Below are 8,039 nucleotides of genomic sequence, written 5' to 3'. Positions count from 1 at the left end.
GCTTAGGGGAAGGCGTTCTAAGAACCATACATGCCCTAAGGGCATGTATGGTTCTTATGAAAGGGACGCTCGTATAAACTTAATAGAGGGCTCATTTGATTTGGAAATTTAAAGTTCTAGTACACTTTTTAAGAGTCAAGAGATTAAAGGGCAACTAGCCCCCCCCCTCATGCTCTTTTTCCCTAAACCCATCCGCTGCAAATTTTTAGATAGCCAGTTTTTTGGAAAATGTTCAAAAATTAGATAAACAAAAACTCCCCCCAGGGCCCGAGGGATAGGCGTTGTAACTGTTGTCCTGGGGGCGTATATGGTTCTTATAAAAGGGATGCTCGTATAAACTTCAGAGGGGGCTCATTTGATTGGAAATTGAAAGTTTTAGTTCAATTTTGAAGAGTCAAAAGATATAGGAGAGCAACTAGCCCCCCCCCCACACACACCCTTTTTTCCCCAAGCCCATCTGATAAAATTTTTATAATAGCCATTTCATTAAAAATAGTTCCTAGGTCAGATAAGAAAAATTCCTGTTTCGACGGAACCCGCCAGGGCTGGAGGCAGGCGTTATGAGTAATGCTCTAGGGGCATATATAGTTCTTATGGAAGAGATGCATGTATAAACTTCGGAGAGGGCTCATTTGATTGAATATTGAAAGTTCTTGTTCACTTTTTAAGAGATCCGAGGGCAACTATCCCCCCTCCTCCACGCCCTAAATGCACCAGATAAAAATTTTGAGATAGAATTTTTTTAAAATAGTTCAAAGTTCAGATAACAAAAAGTCTGGTGTTGACACAGCCCCTTCCAGGGCCCGGGGATCGGCTTTGTAAGTTATGCCCTGGGGGCATATATGGTTGTTATGGAAGGGATGCTCGTATTTACTTCCTAGAGGGCTTATTTGACTGGAAACTCAAAGTTCTAATTCCCTTTTTTAGAGTCAAATGTAAATGGTGGACAACTAGCTTCTCCCAAAACTCCATTTATTTTTTTTCAGATGCACTTCATATAGAAGAGGCCGTCGTATAAACTTCAAAGGGCGCATATTCAATTGGAAATCGAGATTTCTAGTGCCCTTTTTAAGAGTCAAAAGTGATCGGAGGGCAACTGGCCCCCCATGCCCTTTTTCCCGAAATACATATGATAAAAAATTTGAGGTAGTCATTTTGTTAAAAATAGTTCAAAGATCATATAACAAAAATTCCTTTACGTATGGCCATTTCATTAAAAATAGTTCAAAGGTCGGATAAGAAAAATTCCTGCGTCGACAAAACCCTCCCCCTCCTCCCACCGCCCGGAGAATACGTTGTAAATATTGCTCTGGGGGCACTTATGGTTTTTATGGAAGATATGCTCGCATAAACTTTGGAGGGTTCATATGATTGGAAATTGAAAGTTCTCGTTCACTTTTTAAGAGTCAAAAGATATCGGAGGGTAATTAGCCCCCCTCTCTACGCCCTATCTTCCTCAAACCCATCCGATAAGAACTTTGGGAGAGCCATTTTTTCAAAATAGTTCAAAGGTCAGATAACAAAAATCCCGGTATCGACACATCCCCCCCCCCAGGGACTGGGAGGCAGTTATTGTAAGCTATGTCTTGGGGCCGTATGTGGTTCTTATGACAGGGATTTTCGTATAAACTTCAGAGAGGGTTCATTTGAATAGAAATTAAAAGTTGTAGTTCAATTTCTCAGAGTGAAAAAAGATCGGAGGGCAACTAGCCCCTCCCGCCCTCCACACCATTGGGTGTATCGGATGGATAAACCCATCCGATAAAAATTTGAGGTGACCATTTTGTTAAAAATAATTCAACCATCAGATATTAAAACCCCAGGGTCGACACCCCCCCCCCCAGGGCCCAGGGACAGGCATTGTAAGTTATACTCTGGGGATATATATCGTTCTTATAGAAGGGATACTCGTATAAACTTCAGAGAGGCTCATTTGATTGAAAATAGAAAGTTCTAGTCCACTTTGAAAGAGTCAAAAGAGACCGAAGCTTAATTAGTCCCCACACGCCCTTTTTCTCCAGACTCATCCGATAAAATTTAGAAACAACCATTTTGTCGAAAAGAGTTTATATGTCAGATAATAAAAACTTTGAGGTTGACATATAACCATTTTTCCACTTGTATTTTGTTACTTTGACACCCCTTTTGATACTTTGATGAATATTTGATTTTTTTTTTTAAGTTTGATTTTGAAATGAAGAATTTTTAGAAACTTAAAATTTTTTGCAATCACAAACGAACGAAAATTAATTAAAAAAAACTTGCCGAAAAATAAGGCTTTCAAAGAAAAGTAAAGGAAATTTTAAAATTAAGATCAGCATATAAATATACATTTTAAAATTAAAAATCAAAACGACTAGAAATTACTATTAAAGAATAAATGAAACTCAAAACGAACAGAAATTATATAAACAATTATAGCAAAAACATGCAACAAGTAATAATATAAATGAATAAATAGATCTTAAAGCGAGCAATGCTTAGATTGAATATGAAAATCAAGCTCAAAACGAAAAAAAAATATTTTCCTATTGAAGTATAAATGAAACTTAGAACGAACAGAAATTAAATACACAATCAATGCAAACAATCATACAATAGATATTAATGTAAATTAATAAATAAATCTTAAAACGAGTAAAACTTAAATTGAATATGCAAATCAAGCTTGAAACGAACAAGAATCACTACAAAGAAGAGTTTGGGTATGACCAAACTGTAAAAGTCTAAAATTTACTGCTTCATTGGCGCTTTACTGAAAACTACATGCATCTTGAACAGTCTTGGAAAGTATAAACAACATCAAATTGAATATTTGATTTATAATGATATTAATTGTTGAAAGATCCATCAGTTCAAAAACTTATTTCACTGTAATTTTGTGTTTATTTTCAATGCTGTAAGAACTGTAAAAGAAAATATTTGTAATATAATTCGTTTTTAGTTAAGCGCCAATGATGCAGTACGCTTTTGGTTTTTATTTATAGCTAGGAAAGGTGGCAGTATACAAACACTTATTTGTAGGGAAACTAGATTCGTCTTTAACAATTTTAAAAAGTGCTAATAAATTAAACTGAATATTTGATGTATAATGATATTAATTGCAGAAAGCTCATCAGTTCAAAATGTTACAATAATTTTAATGTTTATTTTCAATATTTAAGTACAAAAGAAAATATTTGTCATAAAATTGGTTTTCAGTAAAGCGCCAATGACGCATTAGGTTTTAGGCTTTTACAGTGAGAGAAGGAGGTCATACACAATCTCTACTTCTAGTGATTTTCGTTCGTTTCAAGCTTGATTTCCATATTCAATTTAAGTTTCACTCGTTTTAAGATTTATTTATTAATTTACATTAATATCTATTGTATGTTTGCATTGATTGTTTATTTAATTTCTGTTCGTTTTAAGTTTTATTTATACTTCAATATGAAAATATTTTTTTTCTTTTTAAGCTTGATTTTCATATTCAATCTAAACATTGCTCGCTTTAAGATCTATTTATTCATTTATATTATTACTTGTTGTACTTTTTTGATATGATTGCTTTTTCAATTTCTGGTCGTTTTGAGTTTGAATTTTAAAAGGTATTTGTATCTGCTTAGCTTAAGTTTAAAATGGCCTTTAATTTTATTTGAAAAAATTATTTTTCGGAAAGTTTTTTTAAATTAATACTATAGGCAACATTATAGCATTGCCTCTGATTCCTGCACGACAGGGAAATTTAAGATTTTTACAACGCATTAAAAAAAGATCTTAGACGCATTCTTACACGCATTAAAAGACAGAAAGATTCTTACATGCATTAAAAAAAGATCATTCCAGGACTATTACGAAAGCCGATAAAGGCAATACTGTTGTTGTATTAGATTCAGATGATTACGACAAAAAAATCAGAGAAATTTTAAATGATTCTAAGACATATGAACAATTAGCTACCGATCCCACAGAAAAATTTGTACAGGAAGTCCGTAAAGAGCTTTCTTATCTAAAAGGAAAAGGTGAAATTACAGATCAGTTGTACAAAAGGTTTTACCCACGCGGTTGTACGTCCCCTCGCTTTTATGGTCTTCCTAAAGTTCATAAGCCCGGTAATCCACTTCGACCCATTGTTTCTTCTTTTAATTCTCCTACAGCATAAATAGGAAAATTCTTATCAGTGATATTTCGCCCACTAATTCAGGCTCAAAAATCCTATATTAAAAAGTCCGCTGATTTTGTTTCCAAGGTAAAGCAAGTTTTGGTTAAACCAAATACAAGAATTGGCAGTTTTGATGCAGATTCAATGTATACCAATTGCGATCCTCAAAAGGCCAAAATGATTTTGAAGCATAAACTTAATTCTAACCCATGTATATCAGAAAATTCTACTCTTTCGAATCAGACACTTCTTTCGCTTACATCCCTTTGTAACAGAACTTCTTTTTATTTCCATTATAGAGGCATTTTTTATAGACAGAAATATGGGCTCTCCATGGGTGTCCCCCTTTCACCAATACAGGCTGATATTTTCATGGAAGACCTTGAAGAAAGGGCTATTTTGCAAAGTTCTTGTAAACCTGAATTTTGGGTTCGTTTTAAAGATGACATTTTTTATTTATGGGAGCATGGTGACGAGTCTCTGGGTTCTTTTGTTCACTTGCTCAACTCCTTGGATCCAAAACCGAAATTTACTCAGGAATCAGAGATAGAGAGGCGTCTTCCTTTCTTAGATGTTCTGGTGCACCGAAATTATTCGTGTTTCGAGTTTAGTGTATATAGAAAACCCACACATAATGACCGTTACTTAAGTTATTCCTCCAATCATTCTCCTGCTGTGAAAAGAGGAGTTGTCACTTCTCTAGTTGATAGAGCATTGAAAGTTTGTTCAACACGTTTCTTGGATTTAGAACTCAACCACCTTAGAGATATTTTATTTCGGAATGGTTATACAATTAGTTTAATAAATTCTGTAATTACAAAATGCATTAAAAGATTATCAGATTGTTCCACAGAAAATACAAATCAAAGGGAAAATTCAGTTTATCTTGGTCTCCCATACATTAAAGGGATTTCAGACCATATTTAAAAAAATCTAAGAAAAAGAACATTTACACTTATTATAGACCCAGAAAAACTATCAGGTCCCAAATTCATCAAGGTAAAGATCCTGTACCGATAGGTGAAAACTCCGGGGTCTACAGAATTCCTTGTTCGTGTGGTCTTTGGTATATCGGAAGAACTAATCCGCGACTAACAGATAGATTAACTCAGCATTCTAGTTCAATTAATAATACACTTAAAAAGCGGAAAAAACCAGAAAATTTTGACTCTGCCCTTGCAGAGCACATTTTTGAAAAACCAGACCATACTATTTTGTTTAATCAAGCTAGTTTTATTTCGCATGATAAAGGTATTGTCCAGCACTGAAGAGAAGCTGTTGAAATTTATAAATACCAACATTTAGGTCTAGCTTAAAACAGAGATTCCGGTGATTTAAGAATAAACGAGTCATATTTCGGTTTTCTCAAAAGAGAAGCCGATACGTTAGTACTCCCTGAAATAAACCTTGAACCACTTTCCCAGTCATCTACTCAAACACGTGAACAACCCCTTAGGTCTCAAAGGGTGTCTGCAAGAAATGCCTTAATTAAAATCCGAAATCAAATGACATAGTTTTCCAACTTATTTAATTGCTGGTTCGTTTTGGTTTTTCGAGTGAATGAATTGCTTTCTTTCATTTGTCAGTTGTTTGCTAGTATCCGTCGATGGAAGTTCATGTTTTTTTGGATTTTGTGCAAATCGCAGATATTGGCGAATAACTCGCTTTTATGGTTGTTAGGTACTTGGTTTTAATTCTTTTAAATTTTTGGCTTTTATTGATACATCATTTCGTTTCGCACTGAAGAAGAGAGGCGTTTGTCCTCTCGAAATATTCGCTTTGTTTTTTCAGTATCTTCATTTGGCCTATAAAAACCCCATTTTTGCTCGTTTTTCTTTCTTTATAAGATTTTTTGAGTTGCCAGAACGGGCTAAGGCCAACAAAATAAAAAAATTGGAAAATATTTGAGACTGATTGTGTTTTGTCACCATGATACTGTGTTTCTGTTGTCTTTCACCACCGAAAGACCACGAAAAACAAGAAAATAATGAAAAAAAAATTCTAGTTCAACGCAGAAAATAAGTATTAAATGAAGTTTAAAGCTCATTAAATAAAAATAAAGGAGTGAAAATAGGCAAAAAATTAAGATACTAACACTAGCTTATCCGTTACTATCGAAACCATTTAAATTCGAGTCATCTCAGTATGTACAATTGTTCCATTTCAGTCCAAAGGCAACCAAGGTGCTTTTATTGTCATTGGGCATGATTTAAAGTGAAATCAAACGCTTTAAGTATTTAAAAAAAAGTACTTTATTTTTATTAACACTGAACGACGAAGAAAATCTAGATTTTTAAATCGTCAAAACGAGCTAAGGCCAATAAAAATGGAAGTGAGAAATGGCACATATTGTTGACTAATTCTTGGTTTTTTCATCACTAAAAAAAGAGTACAGAACATAGAAGTAGAATTGAGTTTAAGACCCACTAATCAAAAATTATAGTTTTTATTCTAGTTTCATTGTCGTTTTTTCTATGGGTGTCCGCAGCGTTTTTTTTTTTTTTTTTTCTTTTGTTTTTCAGTTCTGCATTTTTTGTCAAATTGTTAATCTCGTTTTGATCTTTCTGCTCTTTCTTCTGCTTTTGTTTCTATATGTCAGCCCGGTTGGCGATTCTTAGGTTAGTTATGTGTCCATAAAATAACAGTTCGATCATAGAAATTTCCACGCTATTGATCGCACTACAGATTGTTTTCAACTAACGAAGAAATATTTCGAGTATTGTGAACGAAAATTGATTAGCAATTAGAACTGATTCTCTTGTCAACACAGTTTGTTTCTGTGATTAAAAGTGGCTGATAAGAGCTGCTGAAAGCTTGTGTTGGCCCAAACCTCCACAAACGTCGTAACGCAAACAATTCCTAAGTAGGTTGTTCGATTCGTTCTCTGTCAAGTTGTCTGAAAGTTCTTTTAATTTACGAAAACTATTTTTTTTTTCTTTTTTAGTGATTTAAGGCACGGCCTAATCCTTTTTTTTCCTTTGAACCGAAAACATCAAAAGGACATCGAAGGGAAAGTCCAATTGGGCGTAAGGTTTTATTATTTTCTTTTGTACAAATATATTGCAAGGAATAATCATTGTGCTGGAAACAGGAATATACAAAGCAAAAAGCAAGAATAATCATTATAGAAAACAATCAATGAAAATAGCGGTGTCATAGACGAATTCTTCTGTTGGCACAATACTCGATTTGACAAAATATTTAGTTAAAAAGAATATGTAAAATATTGTCAAGTGAAAAACATGTCATGTATCTCATCAAAATAATTTTAGTTTGACATTTTCTGATGATACCACTTCTTGATAGATACTTATAATCTTAGGCGAACAGCATGCTTTGGTGTTATATTTTGCAAAATATGTTTTTCTTCGATTGATATGGCGTTTAGGACAAAATAGTATTAAATTTAGTTTTTGAACTAGAATTTGTGCGTTCTTCCTGGATGCCTGTTTCTTTCAGAAACCCTCGTTTCAATTTATTCCTAATCATTCCTGATAAAAATATGTTTTTGTACGGAATGAAGTTGATTAAAGAAAAACTTGCTTCAGTGGCAGATTCTAAAATTCTGATCATTCCAAACAGATTTTGACTAGATTGGACAAGCAAGGAATGATCCCTCAGTAAAACAAGTAAAATTTTCAACAGAACATGCGAAGCAAATCTGATATAACTGATTGGAATGATTGCTAAAAAAAAAGCCCTTTGGACTCGCAAAAAAGTTTATATTATTTCATTCACCAGCGAGTGTTTTCTTTTTCACTCTCTCAATGTTTTTTTGGCAATAAATATATTTCTTATTAGGCACGGAAGAAACATAAGCTTCAATAGATCATTATATCATTAAAATGTCTTAATTTCTTTTTTTCAAGTTTATGATTTAAAACAAAAAAATTAAAAT

This window comes from Artemia sp. Qi Xiang Cuo, chromosome 6 (genome assembly GCF_049724085.1).
Source record: "Artemia sp. Qi Xiang Cuo chromosome 6, ASM4972408v1, whole genome shotgun sequence".
Lineage (NCBI taxonomy): Eukaryota > Metazoa > Arthropoda > Branchiopoda > Anostraca > Artemiidae > Artemia > Artemia sp. Qi Xiang Cuo.
The sequence above is the reverse complement of the archived record's forward strand: the minus strand, read 5'-3'. Positions refer to the sequence as shown.